The 27,004-nt window shown below is 38.4% G+C and overlaps 1 protein-coding gene across 6 annotated transcripts in view; it reads left to right on the forward strand.

Annotated features, from left to right (window-relative positions):
- Positions 1 to 27,004, forward strand: part of FHIT (fragile histidine triad diadenosine triphosphatase) — a 558,163-nt gene that overhangs the window by 39,803 nt on the left and 491,356 nt on the right. For 5 of the 6 annotated variants that reach the window (XR_011905121.1, XM_072347386.1, XM_072347390.1 and 2 more), the window contains exon 1: positions 13,916 to 14,029. The exons of the other annotated variant lie outside the window; for it this stretch is intronic. The gene's annotated coding sequence lies outside the window, so the exon portion shown is untranslated. Of the gene's footprint in view, positions 1 to 13,915; positions 14,030 to 27,004 lie in introns of those variants that run through there. 6 annotated transcript variants of the gene reach the window in all.

The following is a 27,004-nucleotide window of genomic DNA, read 5'->3' on the forward strand; positions in this document are numbered from 1 at the left end:
AAGCTGTGTAGCCTTCCATCACGTGCCCATTGATTCCTAAGAATTGTACATCCTGATACATCAGGTTGATGAGCAAGGAGACAAAGAGGAAATCATCTTCCTCAGACACCCAATCTTTAGGCCCATGTGTTGTTATTACTGAGCCTGCACTCAATCTCCTTTGCTGGGGGAGGCAATTTTTTCCTTTAAAGAAAATAGCATCTAAACAGATTAGATAAAGCATTGAGAAAGGAATAATGTGTTACCTATCTTATAGATAAGTAACAAAGGTATAGGGAAAATAAGATAAATTCCTATGGTTGCACAGGAGGCCTTTGGCACAGGCACGTTCCAAACATAGTCTCAGGTGAGGAGTTTATGAACTGTGAGTTGCAAGGATGTTAAAGCTCTTTTGTTAAATCATATTTCTCTTTCAAGAAACACACAGCAGGGTTTCTATGGGAATCTTCTGTGATGTTCTAACTAATGTCTTCAAATATACCACTGGGATTTGGTTGGTTGGTTTTTTTCGTGTGTATGATGAAACCCCACTCAGAATCCACCAAATGCTTTGTTTTGCTTGTATCAAGCTCCACTGTCCTGTCACTGGCCAATATCCTTGGTTATATTAATACCATCTTTTCTATGCACGCAGCAGGTAACTGAGACAAATAACTGGCCTGTGTATATATGAAGTATTCAGTAGTTTGTGGTGCTGACTGGCCACATCTGCACTGAATCTGGGATAAAATGAGTGTGTGAAGCTGGCTGGTCTACCACTGAAACACATGGCAGGATAAACACTTGCGACAGACTGTGTTATATCTATACACTGTAACACTGTTCTTTAAACTGTATCGGAGTCTCTCTGTACAAGGAATAAATTGGTTTAGTCCAGAATTGGGTCAGGCAAGAAACTAGCGTGTCCTTTGAAGGGGCAACTGGGAGCCAACAAGTGAATCAACACAGTAGTGCAGCAATGAGCTATGCTTACTGAGGCTTTCCACTCAGCACAGGGATTACTTAGCCTGAGTCTAACATGGCCTTTTCCCTGAGATCCTCATAGACTTCTTGTCAGCAGAAAGGATTACTAGAGGACAAACACAGAAATCTCTCTGATGCCACCATTCCCCTTGTATTCGTTTTTTCAATCTGCCTCAACTTTAGAGAATGGCCCCAAAACTACCATTAGGCAATACAAAAAATGTTCCAAATACTCAGGAAATATGGTGACTTAAGCTATGTTCATTGCTGGACATCATCTAAGTCTCCAGGGATTCCAAAGGCCATAGGTAACAGGATGTGTCCAGAGCAGTGCTGGAGAACAACATGGACATGGTTCACAACACAATTTTATCTGGGAATAGTGAGATCAGGGACAAGTGCCAACACATAATAAGAAAGACACAAAAGTACTTACGGCCGAGCTCTTCTCAGGAGCAGTTTTTGTCCTGGAGTCAAGGTTAAAAATAGGACATTTGCATGTGTGCTTATGATCCCAAGAGTGGGTCAGAGCTTTTCTGTTCTACAGAAGCAGAGAACAGAAAAGCAGCCACAAAGAACCTACATAAGAGACAGAAATTACTTTTCTGTTCCAGGATTAAGTGTATTCATCACATCATCATAGGTAGAGTTTTTGTGGCTTGGTTTCCTTTGTTTGGTTGCTTTGCATTAATATTAAAGGATGATTTTGTGTGTATGTGTGTGTGTGTGTGTGGGGGGGGGGGAGAAAGAATGTCTCTTGAGAAACAGAGATGCAAAGGAAAAAAAAAATCCTTTTGTTTGCAAGTGCATCAGACCTTGTAAAAGTATATAATCCATGGATCATTGGCACGATCAACCGTAATGGCTCCAAAAGAGCCATTGTGTTAATGTTGCCTATGAGCATGAGTACTGCCTCTGCATACTAAAAGACCTCATGAAAACTTTAACAACATGTAGGTAGTGGGTAAGTGCAGCATGTAAAACTGAGAACACGGTACTTTAAGTTTCATCAAAATGCAGAAGAAAAATTAAACTGAAATATAACCGCCAGCAAGATGTAACTTCTCAGTAACGTCTGATATATATATTTTTTTGCAGATAAAGTAAGAGATTTTTGACAAAGGAAATGAAGTAAGTTTCATTTATCTGGACTTCATAAAGGCTTTTGATATAATACCATTTGGGAAATTACTGGTTAAGCAAGAGAAGTTGGGGAATAGTACAAGAAATCCAAAGTAGGCAAGGAAATATCTAAAGAAGAGATTACAATTTAAAGGGAAAATACTGCAGTGGAAGGAGCATGCTAATGGAGTTCTTCAAAGACTGATTTAATATTTCCATTAATGAGCATGACACAGAAAGGAAAAACATGGTAATGAAATTTCCTGAAAACAGAAAGTGGGCAGATACCATCAACAAAGAAAAGGACCAGAACGTCATGTGGGACAATTTAGACAACTGATGATCTCAGAAATACAAATAGAATGGCATTTAATATTGCACACTGCAAAGTCATGGGTTCAAAGACAAACAGAGGAGTTTTTACTTTCAGTTGGTAGAAGCCCCAAAAAAGGGGACCTGGGAGCCTCAGCCAACTTCAACATTGTTCTATAGACCAACGTAAAGGTTGGTCTATACGAGAGATGAAAACATCATTTTCATCCACATAAAACGGATGCCAGTAGAGTTAGGGAAATAGTACCGCAAACCTGATCTTTGATATGACAGACATTCTGGGCACCAACAAGAAAGTTTAATTCATAGTGACATAGGCTTAAAGGACATGATTACTAAAACGAGTAAAGAAAACGTAGAGAATTTGACTTATTTAGCTAGTAAAATAATTCAGCAATGATATGATTGAATGACATTAATCAAAAAGAGAGTTGGACAAAGCTAATGAATTTACAGTCTCATAAGAGTTCAGTGCTACTTGTATCAAACGATGCACAATTATACTGTTGCACTTTGTATGGTAGGGAATGACAGCAACTTGCATGAGATTCTCCTTTTACATTTTCCTCCTTTCTGAAATTCATTCTTCCTCAGTCCTTCGGTGCCTAACCTTTTTCCACGAGGTCGGAGAGGTGTCTGTTAGATCCTTCTCAGCCGATTTCTTCAGATTCTTTGGTTGAATACGATTTGGACTTTCTGAATCATAAATGTTTAAATTATCTAAATATTCCTTTACCTGCTTCTTATTAATCTTCTGGAGGATATTCCCAAAGCCTCATTAATATTTATCTCTCTGAGCTCCATGTGTCCTTCCTCTTTTATGATAAAGACTGAAAAAAAAGCAGATTTTGAGCAATTCTTTTTTCTCTCCGGCCAGTATCAGTTGACCTTTCTTTTCATTCGGGATAATCTTTATTTTCTTTTATCCACAGTCTATTTATTTTCTTCATCTCTTTTCACAGTTTACACCCTCAACTTGATTTTTAATTTGCCCTCTTTCTTCCTTATTGTTTTTACATTATTTTCATTGCTCTGTACTACAGAAGTAGTTGCTTGTACTTATAGTTCCCATCTACTATATGTCCTTTTCCTTTCTTTTCTGTAAATGGAATGTGTTGGTATATTTATAATTAAGGGGTGTTAATTTGTAGAACTTATGTATTAAAATGTGATGGCTTGATAAAAATATTAAAATATGCACTTGATATATTTTGCATATATACAGATAAATAACAATAATGTCTATTTGATTTTGATAATCTAAAATAATAGAACTTGAAACAGTAATGCAAAGAGGGTTGTTAGATGCAGATGTTTGAATAAGAACACTATGATTAAATGCTGGCATTGCTGAAGCCTGTGACAATTTTGCCATTTGCTTCACTTGGATCAGGATTTTGTGCACTTATACATAGATTTAACCTTACATCAGGAGTAGGCCCACAAACCTAGCAGAAGCTGTAATGCAATACATTATTCCTATGCCTAAGAGGAATACTGAATAGCCTAAAAATGAAAGTCAGTGTGGAAAACAACAGACATGACATCAATGACACAGAATACAAAGTTTGTTACAAATAAAGTGGGTCCAGCTGTAGCTTGTTATAATTGCAAAAAAACATTTATTTCAGAATCAATGATAAATAACACAAGAACTTCAGACACCACACAAAAGAACTATGGGTAGACTACACTTCAAAGATGCAGTTACTCTTACAGGTTATTAATATGGATTGCTATTACTGTACTTTTGTAATGCAGTTTCCATCTGGATTTAGCTTATGTTGTAGAAAATGCACGTTTTGAGAGAGATCTTGAGTATTTGTCTTACTGCCAGAATCTGCAGTGCCAAAAGAACGTGAACGCTGACTTTCTATGAAGTCTGATAAGTAGAGATGCAATAGCACGAAAATTATTCTTATAAATAAAATATCATCAAACCCCTTCTTTTTTATATTGTTTATATTATCACAGCATACAGCTTTCCACTGTTGCTCACTGCCAGCTTGTGAGATTCTTCACAGTAAAATAATTGATACTTTCAAGTCAGGAATATCAGCAATTGTTCAACTGGCAGTTGTGTGAGAAGTGGCCATAACAGTGAACTGAAGCTGTTCATCTGGGATCTTTTTGTTTATTTTGATCTCTTGCCAGTGTTTGCATAGAATAAAATATATTAGCCAGTTTGTAGCATGGAAATAAATATAAACATCTATGCACTGTCTGCATCTTTTCCCAAATGTTGGTGTGCCAGCAGGACACTTTCCAATTTGCTTGTCTTCTTTCTTGTGTACGTAAAGTCCCTTGTCTACCAAGGATGGCTCAAGTAATAGAGATATTATTGGGGCCCAATTAAAAATAAAGTGAAGATTCCTAAATATTTATGAAAGGATTGTTGGAAAATGCCAGTGATATTTAAGTAAATCAGCAATTGTGGCTGTGAGCGTTAAACAATAAACACATATGAGAAATGGATCGACTTGCCACTATCTCTCCACTGTTGTGCAACTGTAACTTCAGCACAGAACAGTAAAACATTACTGTGACCTACTAGGTGTAATACTGAGCTAAACAGAACAGTGGTGCAGAGACTGCTTCTTTATATGTGAATGTATCAGCTAAAAGTCATATATTACAGCTTCTATCACATCTGAAAATGCTTCCTTCACAGCCTCTTTTATCCCACTGGTTTTATGCTAGTGCAACTTCGCAGAGTGAGCAATAATCTATGCTAGGTAAAGCCAGTTGAAGTTCAAACCCACCAGCTGCCAGAGGTGCTCTGCTGCTGCAAGAGGAAAGAGTGGAGACAGAAATATGCCTGCAATTACCGGGTGCTACTCGGTCTCTATCCCAGCTTCTTTGTTAGAGCACAATGTTTAAGACTTCTGATCAGACACTGTGCTCCACTTCTCAGCCCTTGTTTCCTCACTGCATTTTCTTCCATGTATGTCACTGGAAAGTGGGATGGCTCATTGTCATGCAAAGAGGGAAGAACCTGATCTAGGTTAGTTCTTACAAATCATCTCTTGCAGACCCACATTGTATCTTACTGAATATTAAATGCAAAACAGATACAATTTATGGTGTACTGCAAAAATGCACCACCCACCATAATGGACATAAAATTTGTTTATGTTTGTTTGGAAGTGAAATATTTCACCATGATAACAGTACTCTATTATTTAATACCATTCATGTTTGATTACAGGAACAGTGTACTGACTTCAGAGCTGAAAGCCCTGCTGCATTTGGGTTGCTATGCTCAGTTCTTTACAGTGATACTGTATGCAACATACTTCCTGCTGCTTAAGATTATGAAAATCTCCTTTCCTGCATGAAATTCTTTGGGGTTTCTAAGCCACAGATGACCACATTGGATGCTTCAGAGAAAGGAGATTTTCTAAAGTAGGCTGTAATTAGTTAAACCCAAATTTAACATGGAAATCTCAGGTTAAAATTACCACTCAGCCTCTACTGATATCTTTTCCACTGGAATGTTTTCCACAGATGGAGTACAAGTATTTGAACTTATTCTTGACATTCTTCAGGCATTATCATCCACATTGCATTTGAGAGCAACATCCGCACATTTTGTTATACCTGCACACAGACAGGACTTATATTTTATGCTAAATATGTTAAAATTCAAATTATATTTTAAGGGAAAGAAACTGAAACCAAAAGCTGTTTATTAAACGTCCTATAGAAAATTAGAGCAGTCGGGGTTAAATTCTTATCCTTGTAAAGACCCTTGTAAAGGGTAGAAGTGAGAAAGTAGGTAGCAGGAAAAAACACAGGGACTTTCTATTTTCAGCACAAGTTTTTGGTTATGGTTCCTTCTCAGTGCCCAAGGATTAGGATGTACACATTTGAACATTATAAATTCAGAATATTCTTTTATTGAGGTTGTTTTCTCTCATTCCCATTGCCTTTGCACTCCATGTACTATGTTATGGCGTTACCATATCAAGCTTCAACCCCCCCTCTTACAAGTACAGACTGGCAATCTGAGCATTCTGCAGATTTAGTAAAGAGCAGAGAATCCTTCTGTGTATTATACCAGCTAGGACAAGATTTCAGCCTACTTGCAGCCTAAGCAGAATGCCAGTCCAGGCTTAAAATCCTCCTATAGCCTTCAGCCATTTTTCTCAGTGTCAGACTGGGCAATATTCTACTCTACTAAAATAACACGGACAGGTTTTTTTGCACCACTTATTTAGGGAAGAATGCTAAATTTCATCTAAAATTTCCCATGCGGCCTGATGATTGTGAGACTGGAATTTATCTGAATGTTTTTGTTGTCATTCTGTTGGCAATCATAGGCTTGCTCTCCTGCCAACTAAGCAATCTTAAAAGTACTATCTGTTTCCTGAGTAGCACCATTTTTCTGTGTAATTCTCTACTTGCTTCCCATGTTAATTTCACTTTGCTTAGAAGCTTCCTATGAAAGCTATGCAGTTTCACTTTGTAGTCTAATCTTTTTGTGCAAAAGGCATGAAAGCAAAAGCTCAATTTACTTTAAAGGCCTGTGAATTTCTCTATTTAATCATTACATTCTGGAAGGTGAATAACTTCCTAGTGGATCTAGTTGGGAAGTTTATAAAAGATTGACTCTAATCCTTACACGTCTTGGCCTTCCTCTTGAATTCAGTAATATCATTTTTGATCATACAGACTTGATTTTTAATAAGGTTAGTTTTCAGTTGGCTTTGTTTACTCCTGCACAATTGCTGGGGAACACACAGCAGCCACAGGCAAAGAGTACTGATGAGGATAAGAGCACAGTGCCAGCTATGGCTAATTACTGCGTATCATCCATAGAACAATACACCTTGAGATTCCCCTCACCTCCAACCAGCAGTAGGGGCAGTTTCTGTTGATATCCCAGTTTGAATTTCTCTCTAATCTACAAAGGAAAATGGGAGAGAATAATGTGACAAGACTGAAATGAGGCTGTGACATGGTGTGCTGCATGCTTTTGTTATGGAATCTCACTCTTTGCACAGGGCCATGCTTCTCCTAATACATCCTTCCTGTTAGCAGACAACATTCTCAGATTAATGCCAGAGGTAAGAACCCTATACTAACAAAGAAAACTGATAGTGGTGTTCTGTTAACTATGGAACATCTATTCAAAACTCCACGGGCTTCTTATTGAAAGAAATATTAGACGATTTGATGGGCCTTATTGAAATACACAACCATACACAATATGACATATTATCAGAACTATTATTAACAATACATTGTTATTAATATCAATAAAACTAACTGAAATCTCTACAGACCAATGAAAAGCAAATAGATACCTCAAAGCTGCTCAATAAATGACTGTTAGGATGGAGTTCAATTACTCAATTTATTTATGCTGAAAGTCATAATTCCTAAACATCCTGAGGATGGGTTGAGAACACTCACAGTTTCATTACAGATGCCAAAGAGATGATTTACCAGTTGACTCATATCCGTGATTTATTCCGGTTAGGAATGGCACAAAACCTGGGTTTCTTAATGTTTGAATCACAAACCTGACACCAGGTTTAGAGGCTCCTCCTGCAGAACTCAGCTTCAGTCTGTACTCATGCTGTGTATCTGCACCGTTATACTTCTACTCCAGAAGCAGAATCTTCCCTCCCAGCAGTGATACTGTGATACAGGTCACAGAGACAGTCTGGAGGATGGAAAGTGGAGGACTACAGCTCCCAATTTGACACTGCCTAATCTGGTACAGGTAACAGATTTTGATTAGGAAAGGACTGTACGGTCACAACTGTCCTTGCAACCATTCAGAACAATCTTGAGGAATGAGAGCTGATTCCCATTTACCAAAGATTACAGTAATAACATCAGTTCCTCAGAGGTCAGAACATGTAATAAAATTGACTACAAGACAGCATTTTACTACTGGTTAAAATCCATTACTGGGTTTTTGTTGTTTTGGGGTTCTGTTTTGTTTTCTTAGGATATTTCCTTTATTGAGTGCAGATGTGCTCACAAAAGTATATGAATAGAAAGTTTACAAAGCCTACACCCACTTCCAAACACCCTCCTGCAACTCAAAAATAAACCATCAGAGGAACCAAAGGATGAAGCAATTTAAAAGTACTGGAATATCCCTTTTATCTACTTAGATTAGAGCATTAAAAAATAAAAACTTGAAACATGGAAGTTATCCAGGGTGTGGAAAGTCTGCAGTTTTCTTAGTTTTCTGTGCTCTGATCAAATAAGAGTGGAAATACATTTAAGTGGCTGCTGGCACAGCTATTTTCACCTCAAAACCTTTTTCACAAGCACTGAGAATTGTCAAAGGCTGAGTTATACCTTGGTTGATCTCTTATTGTATCGTACTCAAGGTAAATTTCTTTCAAGTGACTTGTGGATTTAAAGGACAAGTTCTATACTGGATGTGTAGAACACATTAAAAGAAAAAAGAAAAAACCCACAGGCTGATTTAAATCAGTGTTATTAATTAAAAAAAAAAAAAAAAAAAGGTCCTTAAATATGTCACCAACAAAATGGGGATTTATAAAAAGTGCATTTTATGAAAGTGAAACCAGACCAATAAGAGTCAGTCAACATCATCAGCTCATCTGCTAATTTAAAATAAATCCTAACAACCCCTTCATTAGTTTTGTCACTTCCAGTGAGATGCTGGATGTAGCCCTTACAACAGTTGTGCAACTGTATGCGAGTTACACAGCAGTTATATAAACTGAGTACCTTCACTTACTGGAAATACTTGGGTAAAGCAATCATACACGAAGGAATGTCATTGGTTTTAGTTTCAAACCATAACATCAGCACATTCGAAAGAGATTTTTCCAAGTATCAGTAAGCTGGGACTGCTCTTTGCTCATTCAAAGTTCATTGTTAGCCATCTAAAGAATTAGATACTTTATTTAGCCTGTACTGATTAACTTCATTCTTGATGAAGGCAGCTGCTACTGCATGTGATGACAAACCAGACTCCCTGCTATGCTGCAAAGTTCTCTGACTAATGGGCTGGTTTCCTGCTAGCCTCAATGGCCACACAGAACAAGGACAAGAACAGATAAAAGGAAGAGCCCTTGTGAGTTTGGTAAATGATAACAGTTGTCCAAATGTGTCATTTTTCTTTATCAGTTATCTGCATGACTGACATTTAGGGCTTATCTTGTGTTTTTTGTTGTTGCTATTGTTGTTCAGGGCTGGTTTTACTTTTTGGTTGTCATCCCTAAAATTGGTATACATTATCCAGCTGTGCTGATTTGAAAACTGGCATTTATATTTTATTTATTGTTTGCATACTATGACATGTGCCTATGGCCTCACACCAATAAACCAGTTTATTTTCAAGATATGAGTGCCGTTTCAATTATCCTTTTGAAATGTTATACGTGGCATGCTGTAATTATACCTTGCCCGTGTATTTTGTAAAGTTTCCCATTGAACTGAGAAACTGCATTGTGCTCACAAAAACCAGTTTGTTGTGCTCACCGCATTAAGCATGCTGTGAAAGCTTGTCCCTTGTGCTCAAAATGTAAATTGGACATAGCTAATTGCATCTACCGCTGACGATCATGTTCAGCGAGTGCAGATTTCTGGAGGGAAATGTGCCTACGCTTCTCCTCATGCTCAGATATAAGTGTGAGTCCTCCTTCAGATATGCTTTATTATTGGCAAGGTTAGACTTCATTTCCAGCACTTCTTATGAAAAACAAAAACATTTTGTACTCTACTTGTTGATATAAGCCTGGAAATGTTTTGTTGTTTTTTTTTTCCCCTCTATTGGATGCAGAATACTTCTCATTACATTTTGCACAAAACCCACTTGCTGGAATCTTAAGTGATGAAATCCTATCCTTAAAGTAAAAGTGACACTGTTTTCTTATGCTGTTTGTAGACTCCCGCCATCAAGACAGAGGTCCGAGGTGTAATGTATAGAGTGGTTGCAGATCTGTGGTCAGCAGCTGCAGCTGCTGAGGTAGTGAAGAGGGAAGTTAATAAAAGGATGGGGTGCTCCTACTGAAAAGACAGAATCTGTTGTAGAAGCTTTGTAGGTGCAGCCATGGGAAATGCTCAGGGTAAACTCAGCAGACATCTGGTAATGACAAACTACCAGGGAGGAATTAATGACAGGTTTCACAGCAGGGGCTGTTCTGGTTAGATGCAGTATCATCCTTACTCTGCCAAAACCATGAATATGGCTTCCATTTCTGACTAAAAGAGAAATGACTAATAGTGAGTTAAATACAATGGGCAATTGGTCTTAAAGAAGTAGATGTTGAACTGACCGGTGGCTTCAAGAAAATACCTACTAAGAGCAAATCTGCATCAGTAATGAAGAAGGAACCAGGGGGTCTGCTGCTGCTCAGGGTATGGCTGGGAACTGGTCAGCAGTTGGTAAGCAACTGCATTGTGAATCACTTGTTTTGTACGTTCTTCTATTACTATTCCCTTCCTTTTCTACCCTATTAAACTGTCTTCACCTCAACCCATAAGGTTTAGCTCTTTTCCAGTTCTCTCCCCCATCCTACTGGCGGGGGGGAGGGGAAGGAGGGAGTGGGAACAAGGGGCAGTGTGGAACTTGCTGCCTGAAGTGCTGCCTGACAGGTTAAACACAAAAATGAAGGATGATGAGACTTCAAGATATTGATTCCTTAATTTTAATTACTATCAACTTCATTACTCCTTCAGAACGACAGTGTTCCTACTTCTTGCTTACACAACAAGTATTAAGGTGTAAGACAAAGGACAGCTTGTTTTAAAATAAGTGGTTTGTAACATCACAGCTTTAGGACTTGTAGTTTAAGATAAAAGTAGTTTCAAAGTGGAAGCAACAGAATTCACTGAAAAATAAACTACAGTTTCTGTGCAGCACAGAGCCAGATAGGCTCTCATGTATCACTCTGCAGGTAGAGCAGCTTTTATAAGGACGTGACTTACTGAAGCTGCAAGACTGGGAAGATATTAAGGGCTCCTTCTGCTAAGGATTAGAGGGAGAGAAAAGTTTTGTTTCTGCATAAGTACAAAGCAGCTCGGTCTAAATGAAGAAAGCACACTGTCCCATAGAACAAATAAGCAGTAGTGAGCTGCAAGAATGTTTTCCTGAGATCTCTACTCATTTTTCAGTCAAGAGACTTCATGCTCAGTTGAATGTTAGAGGCAGATTATCTAGCAACACGCTTCACTTTTGCTTATGGATTGCATTTGTTTTTTCTGTTAATGGCAGAATATTAAAGCTATTTTTTGGTAAGCAAAAGCTTCTGCTCCAGCAAAAAACCCACCTCTTCATCTGCCTTTTACATATTTTAGCAGTTGCACACATTTATGTAACACATAATCCCTGGTTACAGACAGATTGCAGTGGTAGAAATTGAGAATTATGACTAGAGCTCTTTGAAGAGATTAGGATTTGCCGTTTGTTTTCAACACTGTTGAAAAATATTCAGGGCTTTTCCTTCTTTTGTTAGTTTTAAAACTTTCTGACAAATTTAATCTGATCTTCTGATGTGCTGCTTTACTGAAGGCTAATTTCTATTCAGCATATGCTTCAGTACAGTGTTTGTGTTCACTGTATTGCCTGGGACAACAAAACAGCCTTAAATGTTTATCTTTGCCTGCTTGCAGGTTCTCAAAAGAGAGAATATATTTGGCCAGTGCTTTAAAATGCTGAGTAGAAAATGAGAGGCAGCATGTATAACATTATAAATGAGCACACTGTGATCAGGGCTGAGGAGCACATCATGTCACACACTACCTCTGGATCTGAATGGTGATAGTGGCAGTGGCACTTGATAGTGGCAGTGAAACCGTCTACATAGAGGTTAAGTCTGATGCTATTTGCTTTTACCAGCGATACGGTCTCCTTAACAATTAACGGCAGTAGAGCCCATCACCAAGGGAAATGTAGATCCTTGCAGGGTGGGATGACCAGAAAAGTCAAATAACTTAAAGGCACTGAGGTGATTCTGATTAAGCTGTTGAAGTGACTGACTTCACTTTATTCCTTTTCCTTTATGACAAATTGAGTCAATTTTGGGAAATAGAATCTCTGCTATTTGCCTGCTGTATATATTAACTTAGTTCAGTGAGATCAATAAGGCACGAGGAAAACAACCACATCCGTGCAAGGTAATAAAATCAATGCACAACGGTAATGTCATTAACAACACTAGGAACTCTTGTTAGGACTTCTAGAAAGTACACAGCAATCTTCAGAATCAAAAGTTACTACACAGAATTTGTGATAACCTCATTATTTGGAGCAAAGAGCTGTATGTCATCCAGGCTCCAAATACAGAAGATAATCATTAACAATTGCACAAAAGCAATCCAGTACCAGCAAAATACTTGTACTAGATATGGGAATAGTATACACAGCATTTGCTTTTGTAAACAAAATGAGTACTCAGTATGTTCCTTAGAATCAAGTAGATATATGTCAAGAAAAGCTGCCAGCAGTGGATTATCAGTTGCATAATCCTACAAGACAGGTGTATGCACTGTAAAAGGGACATATCTGGGGTAGCTTTGCTGGCAGTTGACATAAGGGAGCTGTCACTGTGCACTGTCATGAAGGGCCAGCAAAATGTGTAACAGCGGGGGGAATTAATACTGTCATTTCTGTGTGGAGTGAGTTTGGGGATTAGGCAGGGGACTCCTGGCTGTATGGAAGTACAGACACTGAAGCACCATCCATGACAGTGGCATCAAAGGGGAATCTTGGCTCTGCTGGTATTAGGGACATTTGGCATCACATGTATGGGTAGGTGACAACATTGTCATCAGTGTAAGTAAAATAAGAAGCTGTGATACTTGGAATACTGGCCATTGTTTGAAGCAGTATTCATTAACACTGCATTGGCTCCAGCAAATGTATTAACTTTATCTTCTATTGGTTCTACTCATTTCCTTTGGAATATAAAATAAAGTCCAACCTTTTGGGCTTGAAGCCAGCATAAAGCACTGCCATTTGACAGTAACGTTCAGCAGCTTCATTCATCTACAATTCATATACAGTAAATTATCCGTCTAAGAAAGAGAACTTTCTCAGATACCGGGCTGAAGACCAATTCTCCTACAGACCAAAGCAGCTTAGCTTCATGCTGTAAGGCCTTGTCTTCAATGCAAACACCCAGATCACGAGAACAAAGCCAGCTATCAACCAGCCCTCTTCCCTTTAGTAAACGGTTAGTGGGACAACTCCTGCAGAGCAGAGCTGATCACTGAGCTGGAGGCATCGCGCTGGAGGGGCGAAATCAGCACTGCCTGCATGGAGCCTCGCTATCACTGCAAAGACTACGAGCAGAAAGGAAAACCGACAGCATTTCAACACGACCTAAGCTGTCTCCGGTGTGCAACTAAAGCAGGGATTTGGCAGTGCCACCAGGCACACACTGTAACGCTTGTTGCTATACCTGCAACGGTGGGGCTCTGAGTAGCCAATAGCAGCACCCAAACACCAACAGCTCCGTGCACAGCACGAGGCTGCCAGCCGGACAGCAGCACGCGACCGGCCACACAGCGCACGAGCCGGGCGCCCAGCACCGACCCGCCCCTCAGCTGCGGCGAGCCGCCGTCGGCACAGCCCTTTCCGCCGGAGGAACGCATGCGTGCTAGGAGACGGAGCGTAAGTCTCCATTTTGTGTTAATTTCCTTCCGGGTACCGCTGGGTTTTCCAGCGGGGGGAGGAGGAGGGGGTGGTTGCTGCTGTTGAGAGCTGGGTGGGAAGCGCCGTGCCGTTCTGTGCGCCGTTCCTTCAGGGCTGAGCGCGCTGCCGCCTCCCGCTGCACCTGCAGCGTCCCCCCCTCGTGCTGCGCGTCAGGCTGCCTCCTCCCCCCATTTCTTCCCTCTTTCTCCTCCGAGCTGGATGCTCTGGAACCCTTTGGATGTGTTTCGTACAGGTTTCCTAGCTGGGAAATCTCGGGTGCTTGCCTGGGCAGCTCCCTTCGCATGGGGCTGGGGGTGGGTGAGGTGCGTGCAGCCCCTCGTGCTCCGGAGGGCGGCACGTGGCTGAGGCGCGGCTCTGCTATGCAAGTTTGTAATGAACCCCTAAAGAAACGACTGGAATCCCAGGGCAGACGGGATGGCAGCACCGTTTAGTTTAGTTGCTGCTTTTAAGGAGAAATGAAATACTGTGCGAGGTGTTGGGGTGCAAGCTGCGCTTACGCTGAAGAAAGGAGAAAAAGAATTGCTTTAAATGACCCTTTTGGGGATGAATGTGGTTAAGTTTAAATAATGATGTTAAAAAGAGAAGAATATGAAGTCCAAAGCAGTGCGTGCAATGTGTTATCTGTAGGCAGGTTTCCCAGTGATTTATTTCCGATTGCTGGATGTCAGTGGTTGCAATAAAACATTCTGGAATACATCCTGAGATCTCGGCTGCTTAATTTGAAACTGAGTCACAGAACTGCCTCGTGGAAAAAGCGCATGGAACACTTAACCTTGCTCCTCAGGGCAGGATGTCTGTTATCTCCAGCACGTAGGAGCTGCTTTGATTCCATAACCTGCCTTCATATTTCCCCTCAAATGCGTCTTTAGTTTTTCCTGAGTGTTCTTAAATCTTTGATTGACGGCGAAGAACCATTTCTGCCTTTCGAAGTTGCATTCTGTGTGCTGGAAGGAAATTGCACACGTGCATTGCTTTGCTGCTTTTAAGTGCTGCGTGTGGTGTGCTCATAAAGGTGAATTGGGTTCACGTATCAATTCTGGTGCTTATTGGGAGACCTTCAGCTGTGTTCTTTTAGCTTGTTTTTTTTCCCCCATGTTTGAAGATGGGTTGGTAATGTTTGGGCCAAACTGTTGTTAGTTACGTTTAATATCAGCTGTATGGCACTTCTTATGTGAGCTCTTATTAAAACTCTTCAAAACACGGTGCTTGTAGTAATGCTGTGTTGTTATTAACGTCTTGGGGAATCCTAGGGGGAACAACAACACATGAAAACTGTAGAGCCTTCCTGTTTTGTTTTATTTCTTACACAAACGCGTTTTACTTCTTAGTTTTAGCGTTTTTAGTTCTTAGTTCTTCAGTTTTTATCTCTGGGTCATACTGCACTGAGAAGAGAATTAAACTGAAGCTGGCATAGTAGTCAGATATTTAGGTTGATAGCCTTGGAATTATGTGCTTGCAGCTTCTATTGACTTTATTAGTGACCAAGTTAATGGTTTGGGGAGAATTGGAGGATATAGGATTGATAGTGGAAGCCATGGCTTGGGTCAACGTGTAGAATTTCAGGTTGGGAATAGGATTATCCCCTTGTCTTGCATATTCCAACAGTGGGTGTACTTGATGGGATTTGCAGTTTCACAGTTACGACGTATAATCCTGTCATATTCATTTTGTCATCTGTCACGCGAATCCTTTTGTGCGCTTGCAGTAAATAGAATTACCGAGTTTTGTAAATGTCACTCTTTCTTCTCCACTGTCATTACAGATTAATTTATTTCCATTACAAATACATAAAATTACACTGGTAGATATAACTACCTTTCTTAGAAAGATGAAAACATTGACACTTTTCAGCCTTGTCAGCTGATTTGTGTATGGAATGTGTGCACATCAACAGCTTCAGACAAGTCAGGAACGTTTATTGCTAAGTGGCCCAAGTATTGATTATTAAGTCTGTGACAAAACTTGTGTTGACTTCTCCATCTCAAGCTGTAGGATGACAATTACCTTAGAGGGCTGTGTGTTTCTGTTGCTTTGCTATTTCTATTAGCAGCAGGAGAAAATGCACGCCTTGAAGAAGTTTTTAATGAATTATATTTGGTTGCACAAAGTAAGTATAAAATGAGGATATATAAGGAACAGCTTCACAACTGAAAATGCAACTTGCTGAAGTTGAACTTGATTCCTATGCTTTTGTTGGTTGTCTCTGCAAGTTGGAGCTGGTCCTGTTTATGACTCTCCAGTTGCTGTGGTTGTACTGGTGAGTCAAAGCAGTTTGCTTGCTGTCTCAGAGGCCAGTATACAAATGACTCAGCAGCTAGAAGAGCTTGTGCAGAAATTAAGGAGGCTGGGGTGGGGTTAACCAGGCATAGATTTGACAGCAATGTATGTTGATTGTGTGCCTATGAGGAACAGTTTGGACGCTTGCTGCTTAAAAGAAGTCTACTGTTCATAGTTCAGGCACTTGTAAGGGAAATGCTGTACCATAAACGGACCTTAAGTGCATATGCAGCAAAATGTAATGCTGAATAGTATTGGACCAGGAGGGCTGAGGTTACCTTCAGAAGGGGTAGGTAGGTTCCTGCAGGTGGTTCAGGATGGCAGAGAAGACTGTTCTTGAGTAGGTAAAGGATGTGTTTGTAATGTGAGCAAAAATAGAGAAAATGTGTATTTAGATTTCTCAATTAAAACTTTTGATTTTAATCAGAATGTGTTATTCTCCCCCCTGATACTTAATATTCCCTTTGTAGCTCGTCATACTTGCAGTGTAGTGCATCTAGCCAAGGAACTCCTTTCATCAGCTTCATGTCTATCAATATTCCAGGGTATAGATTTTCTGTATTTGAGCTGTAGTGCTGCCTGTTATTGGATCAAAGTAATACTGTGACTTAGGGTATCAATTGTCAGAAGCGTTTAAATTAATTCTTCTGAAGAATTTGTATTATTATTTTTTTTTATCCTTAGCATTTGCACAGATTTGTGAAGGCTTTAAGTTTCTGAGGATGTGATATTGGCCCTGGAAGGTGTTAGGAAATCAATGAACACTGACTTGTTTGTCCTGTTCACTTTAATGGTGTTATGCAAGTACTGAAAATTTGGTAACATCTTAACTGGTTTGCTGGATTAACGTTCAAGTTTTATCTGAAAAACAGAGACAATGAATGCATGTTAGAAGGCACTGGGTAATATACAAAGCTCAAATTTTCATTCAGTTTATATTAAGACTGGAAATTGGTGTTCTGTTAATAAGAACAGTATTGTGATGCCCTGGAGTGATGGTGTGTGGAGTATTTGATGGTCTTTTTGGATGTGGCAATCAGTTTTAAATGACATTCATGTGTTTTTGTTGTTCTTAATGGTCACTAAAATGAAGTGGTGCTGGATTTTCTGTGGTTTCTTTTTGTTATCATTTTGTTCTTTTTGATGCTGTACCTGATTTGAACTGCCTTCTTGATATTCCACTTTAAAAAACATTCATTAATTTCATATGCTTTACCCATGATCTTTGGCATCCCAATGAATCAAAACCGGTAGCTTCATTACATGCTTATTTAATATACAGCAGCAGAGTAACCAAGCTGACAATCCTTTCTTATGTGAAAGGATTTTGAAATTACTCCTGCAGAGAAATACATGCCTCCTTTCTATTTCTTGTGCGAGGACATCTAATGATTTCAGGCTTCCAGTCTCTTTTTAGTGTATGTGATGTTATTAAATATTTAAGAATGATACAGTTGTGATGCATAATATTTCAGAATAGCAGAATTTTATTCATTATGGTGGAGTTTTCAGGTCAAATTTGTCTTTAAAACATCCAGTTTTGGAAGGAAATAGGAGGAGAGGACATAAAGGAGCTTGACCAAATCTAAGGTTTAAAAATCTCTTCCATCACCTTTGTTTAGGGAGGTGCTTTGCTGAGTAAAATATGTATTCGTATTTGAGATGTTAGGTCTGTGTATTTATGGGGTAGTCAAAATACAAACATGCCCATCTTAAGTGTTAATAGTCTCCACAGCATTCGGTAGAAGATTTCATGATCCTGGACTTCAGTCTATGCCAGCTTTCATAGGAGAGGTACTTAATTTATGCTGTAACTGCAGTGATATTACTTCATGAAATTATTGCTTTTTTGGACTGTTGCTGTATGTAGATTGACTGCTAGTTTTGGTTCAGCTGGCATTACACATTTGTATACAAGTAGCCATTTGTATATTAAGAATGAAATAGTATACAATAAACTAATGGATATTCTAAAGCCATTAATTATAATGGTTGTTGTCTGTATTATTCTTGGTAGTTGGACTGTAGTCCTTTGTTTGTTGTAAGTAGGTTCTACCCCTATCGCCACCCCATCATTATCTGCCTCCAATGGCCTGGGCCTACATAGTAAAAAGGAGGCATTAATTTTGGAGCAGCCCTTGCAATTACTATCTGGAACTGTAACAAAATGAGAGTTAGTCTTTTCAGCTGTTGTACAAATATGTTGGATTCAAATGGGAAACATTTAACTGTGTTTGGGTGTTCATGAGGCAGAGTGCAAATAATCTTCCTGTGTATTTCGAAGACAGGGTACAGGTTGCTGTAGGTAGACTAAGTAGGACATTCTAGTTTGGGTATTTTTATGAGTATTTTTAAAGGACTAGTCAAATAAGTGGGAAGAACTTTCTTAGGAAAACAAATGTTTTAGAGTATTTGTATGCCTAAAGACATAGAGGAGTGTTTTAAAATTTGCAAAGAAGAGTGCAAAGAGGTTTATTTCTGTGAATTTGGAAGTGCATTTTCTTGTATTTTTTTAGCATAAGGCTCATTTTTGAGGTAAGTACAAGTACTGCATTAAACTTGGATTTATTCAGCGCTAGAATCAAACTGGGATGTGGCCATGTAAAGGATCAGAAGTTTTCTTGCTTTATGATATATGGAAGTATTTGCACTAACATTACAAAACTTCCCTGTTGTTTGCAGTTCTGAACCCAACGATGTTTTTACTTCGTAACGGTTCACAGTAATGCATCTTTAAAATGTTGGAGAATGTTTCCAGAAAATTCATGATTTTTCTACGATCCCAGACTTGAGAAGAGTACATACTGACCTCAAAAATGATCTACACACATGATTGTAAAGAAGCCAACAGCTAAGTTTGGTTCTGCTTCATCCTTGCCTTACCGATGACCAAAGGCAGATTTCTGCAAGTACTGGAGCTCAGAATGAAAATATTTTATTAATGTTCGTTATTGATTGGCTGTTCAACTTCTGTATTGTTAGCTTAACTAGTTAGGTGAATTATGAACAGATCTGTGGCCTAAACTGTGAGTGAACAGTTTTTCTTGGATATGCTTTATGAATTGTCTTGTCTAAAAATCTATTGAAATACACACAACTGTAAATATTTAGGCTTCCTAGAAGAAGCTTCTTGTTTGAAAATGTAGGAGAATGTATTGTGACGCTAAATTAGAATGAATCTCTATAGCGTGTATCCAGTCAAGTATATTTCTATTTTTTTTTCATTAAGGAAGATGTTACTGTTAATGTTGTTTCCTATTAAAATCAATGCCTAATTGTTTATTTTGATTTTGTAAGGATGTTACAAATCCAGCTGAGGTTGGGGCTTCAGTCCATTTCACCACAGATGTTTTAAGAACCCGAACCAACAGAAACACTCTCTTCCAGGCTTGTTTTTCATCTCTTTGCATCTTTTTACAGAAACATTTTTCCTTTAATGGTGTGAATGATTGAACTAAGCTTTTTCCCTCAAACTCTGATGAGCTTTTTTATAAATTAGAGTTTTCCTATGTGGAAACTGTAATAATTAGTGATACCTGCGGGTTTGTAGTACAGGACTTCCTTCTGTTCCAGACAGAACAAAACTGAGGTTTGCTGTAATGAGAAAGGAGATTTCATTTTATGGTGATCAGTTGCAATGCAACAACAGCCATAAGTCATTCCAACATCTATACAGGATTTTTTTTCCAGCTTATTCTAATTTAAGTTACACTCTGGAAATTGGCCCTTAAGTTTCCGTTTCTCTCATGTGTATTTTGAGGTGCTAGGTCCTGTATGCCTCTGCAAGGTCAGAATGCTTTACACTGTCACTGTGTAAGTGTCTGTACACAGTGATCAACTCCCTTCTCAACCTCTGTGATAAGCTAAATAAATTAAACTCCTTATTAGGAACAGATGAGGATATCAGATAGCTGTGTCAAAAGACAAACTGTCTTTTGTCTAGGATGAAATCCACTGTGAACAGAGGAGATAAAAAGCTTTGAAACAGTTGGCAGAAGAGGAATATGACTGTAGCCATGGTCAGAATAGACTTGGTTGGCATTCAGCAAAATCAGATAGTGAGTCAGCAACAGAGAGAAATGGCAGAATCCATTTCTGGAGGACTGCTTTATGCACGATCCTGCCTCAGTGTGTCTTAGTTCTCAGTAACACCTGTTTCAAATGTTTATAAACTCTGTTCTGCTGCTTATCCTCTCAGAGGCTGTGTCGAATATTAGACTGTTTGCTTTCAAAGATCTGAGTGTGGATGAAGCGACCCAACGCACGATTGAGGTTGCTGCTGCTAGATAGCCCTGCGGTAGCACTGGTTCCTGAGGGAAGCATCTGCTACATCCAGTTACTAATTCATGTCGTTAGAAGGGCTTTTTGCTACTTTCTGTATGATTCTTCTAAGATGTAAGTGCTTTGTTAAACTGAATAATTACTTGTAAATGCAAAGAAGTTAAGCTTTAAAGCCAAGTAGTACAGAATCAGAGCTAGTGCTTTTGAAATGCATTATTTGAAACGAACAAAACCGAAATCCTTGTGCAAATGCAGTTTAGTTTTGGTTAACTACTAAATTCTCTGTTTTACTCACTTTTGTTCTTTTTTCAAAAGTAAAAAAGTCAAACCTCAGTTACTGAAAACTGCCTTTGTTGGTTGTATTAGACTTTATTGCGGTGGTTAGCAGCTTGAATGGAACCTTGTTGTCACCATCAGTGCGGAATGACTCTGCTGATGGAGCTCATGTGTTCTGAATCTAAACAGATTTTTAGCTCTCCATATGAATGCTCCCCTCTGAAGTCATGTAACTAACTTGAAGTAAGCCTGTTTAAGGTTTGCGAGAAGTGTAACGCTTCTTTGTTTAATTTTCCGAGTGCTGATCAGTCAGTTGTTTGCAACTCTTGTGACATTTGTCTGTCCACAAAGGAAAGTATTGGCAGCTGGCTTCACCTAAAGGTAATTTGTGTTTGGTTCTGAGAATGTGTTCTTTGTAAGTAGATGTTTTTCTTACTTGTCAGCATTGCTCTCTAGATTATTTGTGCTGTGGATCTTGATTTTGCTCCTCATCTCTGAAAATCAAAGCTAATCAGCCAGAGATGTTTAAACTACCTCTTGTATACTAAAATGGTCCAGGGGGGAAGTATTGGCCACTCCTGTCGAAACCAATCTTTTTATATAGTTGTGTAACTTACTTTTTTCTTCTGCCTGTGAATTACTGTCGGTTTTCTGTCCTTCAATTTATCTGATAGAAAGTTGTTTAACTGCCAGGTAAGGCTTTTCTCTCTAGAGCTGAATTGAGCGCCTCTGGCTGGACACTCAGGGAAGTGCAGAGGAATCTTTCCTGACCCTGAGATTCTTAAGATTGTTGTCTTACCTCCAGAAAAAGTGTTGTCTGTGTCCAGAATAACTAATAAAAAAGTTATTATTGTTTTGGTTATGTGTTGTCAGTTTTCCTTAACTAGTTTCTTTTTTTTTCCTTATCTGCGTTGTTACCCAAAAACTGAGACTACCATTGTGCAAATCTGATTCAATTTATCTGTGCTGTTTCAAAGGTCAGGTGCAATCGGTGAATTTGCTTTCAAATTACTTTGTTTATTCTGTGTACGTGTGCATCTTGGGCTTTAAAAAGGTCAGGAGAAGAGATTCATTTTGGAATTTAAAGAAGGTAGTTTTTTTTTTTTACTGCCGCTAACCCTTGTTAGCTTCATTTGAACTAATGAAAATTGTTTTCCCCTGTTTCTTTTTTTTGCCATCAGTTTTATTTGTTTGTAGTGAAGCTCACTTGTTACTGAGCTCCATTTTAAAATAAAACAGCAGTGCATTAATTTAATACTGTTTTGTTTAAAATTAGATAATGCTTGCACAAGTTAAGCTAGTTTGGTTTTGGTTGACATACTTCAGTCGTATGGCAGACTAACTTTCCTCTCTGGTGTAACACACTTATAGAATATACAGTATTTAACTGTCTTTTGCCACAAATGAAGAAAACAAAATAGAGTGATGGTGCAATCCCTTGGAATTTGTAAGGCTTGCTTATTGATAGTCACGTTGAACAATATAACCACAGAAGGTTTCATGTGTGAGTCAATGGTGCATAACTAATTGCTGTTTTCGCTCAAGAACTAATAATGTCGGTAAGGAAGTGGGCTCTGCTAAATGTATGTTTTTAGACATTTAGAGGAGAAAGAACCTGCATCTGTAAGGTGTCTAAACTTTGTCCTGTGTGCTCAGTTCTAGTAAACTTGAATCCTAATCCAGCTGAGTGTTGGCAGTGCAGTGAAACAAGAGTAATGGGAAGCAGGAAGATGTGGAGTGCGGAAATATTTTTCTTTGGAGGGAGACTAATCCTGTCTTCATCCTTTGATGAGGATGGTATATAAGACCTGATGTTGCACTTCATCAGAATTAGAAAAGGGCGATTATCCACAGCATGTGGTTTATGTAAATACCTTGAATAATTCTTAGAGTCTAAAAAAAAAAATGGAATAGTTATTTCTTTATCCTTTCCCAAGTTCTCAATTCATATTAACATCCATAACTGTATACATAACCAACTCTGATACTCGTAAGAAATTGTCCAACTTTCTGATGTATAATATCACGGAGAGTATTTGTTCTTGTTTGTAGATTCCAGTTCTCATGGGTTCTGAGTATCCTGTGAGATGCACCAGAAGTCCAGTAATTGGGATGCTCATCTCTCTTGAATTGCTTTGTTATTATTTCCAACTGAGACAAGAGCAACTGCTTCTCTGTGTGTGAAAGTCTGGTGTACATGTGCCTACTCAAATGTTCTGGTCTCTGAATTCTGCAGCAGACAAGGTATAATCGTGCACTTCACTGCTGGCGTGCATTTATGGTACTGTCATTCAGAAGCCTCTAATGGATACTTTTGTGTGATTTCTAGATAGAGAGCAGTAATAGGTGGCTTCAAATTGGTGCAGCTTTATCTCAGAGTTTTTATGAATAATAATAAGAGTCAGAAATTTAAAAATGTTCTATTTTTTCTTAAAGATTTAATTTGGAAATAGAAATGAGCCCAGAAGGCAAGAACAGTAACAGACACACAGTAATTGACTGCTCTTAGTAGGGGATAAATCCATGTACCAGTGAAACAAATGCGAGCGTGTGGGTGGCACTGCTTGGTTAGCATTGAAGCTTATGCCAGGTCAGTTTTGTCCTTCAGACAAAATGATATTTCAGCAAAAGGGCATTTCATTTCCTTGGAGAAATAAGAGTTACTGGAGCTAACCTCATGAATGCTTCTAAAGAGGCATTGTTTCTTTGAATGCTATTGCGTATCTTCATTATCTCTGCATACATTCTGAGTGTAGTAGCACAGGACTGCTTTGCCAAAGTTACTTCTAGTGTAGATCAGCATTTGGATTGGGTGTTTATAACTTGCAGTGTGTGTACGACAGGTATATCACACAGGATGCTCCTGCTTTCAACTTCTGGTTTATATATAATTCCATAAAGTGAAGCTAGATAGGAAAACAACTATCTTTTATTGCAAAGAGGGCAAGTAACCATCAGTTTCTGCATGTTATTCTTAGTGCACCTGCGATACTCCTGTGAGTGGCTGGCATTGTGTTCTGGCAATAATACTGTGCTCATTTTGGGTCCAGTTTCAAGCAAATTCTTTATGCCGAAAAGTTGAGGCTGTGTTTTTCTTCTTAGCTTGGGAGATGTTTCATCATAAACATAAATAATATATGTAATATATGGAAGTAAATTATACTCCGAGTATGAGCATTATTCATTCTGTCCACATATATAATGTGTTTATGCTGTTTTATCCATTTAGGATTCTGTGCTTATAATTGATGGAAATAGTTCCGCATTTCTTGTGCTCTGCTTTGTTTTGAAATATGTAAACTATAGTTTCAGGGTGCTCAAAGAAAACGCTGGAGAATACAAAGAATCAACTATTGTCAGTATTGATGAAAAACACAAATCAGAAAAAACCCTGTCTGATCGCATTGTTTAAATGGCTTCTCATCAATGCGTAAGATTCTTGTTAGCCCAACATCAGAGGACTAATGAATATTAATGAATGAGATCAAAGGCATATTTAAAAATCAAAGCAAGTAAACAACAATTATTTTTAAAAATTATGTAAGTTTAGAACTTAGAGAACACAGAAAGATGCATCTTGCTCATTGAATGGCTCCATGAGAAATTTTCCTGGTTAATTTTTTTCCTGGAAGATGTTTCTGCAGAACTAGATGGGCATTTATGGAACGTAAGCAAAACAGATATTTCAGATGTCGCTGTATATATTTTATATAAGGAATGTTTCAATACAGCGTATTCAATACAACTATAAATGCAATTGTAGGCTTTAGCAGGCTGGGAATTGGAGCTTAAACAGGGTCTGTAACTTGACTTGGGCTGCCTTTTGTGTCAATGCAAATTAGTAAAATGCCAAGAAAGAAATTACTTGTGATGCTGTTGACTTCTGCTGTTCTCCTTTATATGTTCAGTTGTTTCTGAACAAAAGTTACAGTATGTATATATTTTAGCTCAAGTTGAAGAGCTTGTACTCAACAAAAATTCTAAAGATTGAACGCAAGAGTAATGTCAAGAATCATCTTCAGCTCAACATTTGCTTTTATAAACATATACCTATGGCATGAACTCTATACTGCAGTTATTTAAAAGTCAAACTGTGCGTACTACTGATGTTACATGGAGTAAGTACTGCATTGTCACAACACAGTACAAATTGAACTTCAAAGATGCATGGAAATAATTTGAATGAATGTTAAGTAGTACTTGTCAGTCCTCTTTAAATACATATATTTGAGTAGCACGTTTTCTGTTCCACTAGAGTAAAAAAAAAAAAACCCACAACCCAAAGTGATTCATTTCTATGAGGTAGTTTGGACTGAATATTAGGTGTGGGCATGAGTTGGGATACCTTTTGCTTTTCCTTTTCCTTTTATTTCTTCTAAATTTTGTCTGCTTGATCTTCAAAATTCAGGAAGGATTTTAATCCATTTAATCTATGAATTTATAATGTAATATTGTTTCAAAGGCACTGATCTCCTGGTGCAACACAGCGCAGTGCCCTGGTCATAAAGTACTCCATCCCTATGGGCAGTAGTGAATGTTATTTGGCAGTTTGTGATTCCTACGAGCTTTAATGGCGATGTAGGGCTCACGGGAGGCTCCTTGAAATACTGTCAAAGTAACGGTTTCATTTTGAACCTAGATATAAAGCTAATGGTATCTAACAGCTTTTAGTGTCACTGAATCAAATTTCTCAAGTAGAAAGAGCATTTGACATTCTGTTTTAAAGTGACCGTATGTTTGACCCAGTTCTGCGATCGTGGTGTCATCACAACTGTATCTCACTGCTTTAGGCTCTTGGAGGCTGACAAGCGGAACAAGTTGCTTTAGCTCACATAGCTCATCTGTCACATTGGGCAGCCTTCAGATTTCTAATAGCTGAATGAAATGGGGAGAAAGTACTCCCCTTGCTCCCTGCTTATCTGTGTACTGGGCTGCATGCTTGCACTCTGGTAACAGACTGAAACACAATGCTGGAGAAATAGGGGTTAACTGTATTTCCAGAGATGCAAATGTAAGCCACGTCTAAAAACTAAAAGGCATGCGATTTTAAAAAAACAGAAATAATCTTCAGGTACGAGATAGAAGGATTTGGATTACATGGAAAGTTAATTTCCAAGGAAGGCTTGTGATTACCTTATCTGAAAGGAAAAATGAAATTCTTTTAGTTGTCCTCAGCATTGTACATTAGAGAAACAATTTTATGGTTCAGCAGGGCAGTGACAGTCATCTGCGTCTTCATGGTGAGCACTTCCTTAGCATTTGAAATGTGTGAACTGTGGAGATTTTATTCTATTTTCCCAAAATAGCATAGCTGAGAATTTTGTATGCTGTAGGCCAAATAATCTTACTGTAATCTCAACACAAAGCTCTTTGAAGTTCTCTGAGAGTGATGCTATGGCATTGATTTTGTGCAGGTTGCTCTTTGAAGCTTGTATGTGAGCGGCCTGGCTGCCGTACTCTTGCAGTGACCAATTAGCATTCTTCAATATGAGAGTGCTGGCAAAAGAAGCACTAAGCATGATGGTTAGTAAATGTTGATTAAAGTTTTTCCCATATCAAACAGGATATTTCTTTTCTAGCATTTCAGATTTATGATAGGTTTTTCAAAATTCTTTTTTTTTTTTTTTTTTTTTTTTTTTTTTTTTTTTTCCCCTGAGTGACTGTCAAATAGTCTTATTCAGCTTGAGAGACAGTAATCAGTAGTAACACTCCATTTAGGGTAATTAAATTGAACGCTATAGGAAAGTACATAATGCTTCAATTTGTGTTCACTTGAATTTGGTTATTCAACTTTGATGGGAATTCCATTGAAATAAATATTTCATTTTACAGTAATACACCGTTTAACTCTTATCTGAGTAAAATTTGGAAAGTGAGCATTTATTGATCCTTGTATTTATCTGTAGGAACCACTGAAGGCTTTTCTGATCATTATTTTTGGTTCTGAATTAGCAGATTTGGGTTTGTTTGGTTTTTTTTCCCCAATCTTTAAAGCACCAAATGCTGCTTTTTGATTGAACTTTTTCCTGTAGGAACGCTGAACATAAATATATAACTTTGAATATTGGTAATAAATTTGTATCCTTAAAATCTGTTTGA

Source organism: Excalfactoria chinensis, chromosome 12 (assembly GCF_039878825.1).
Source record: "Excalfactoria chinensis isolate bCotChi1 chromosome 12, bCotChi1.hap2, whole genome shotgun sequence".
In the NCBI taxonomy this organism is placed as follows: domain Eukaryota; kingdom Metazoa; phylum Chordata; class Aves; order Galliformes; family Phasianidae; genus Excalfactoria; species Excalfactoria chinensis.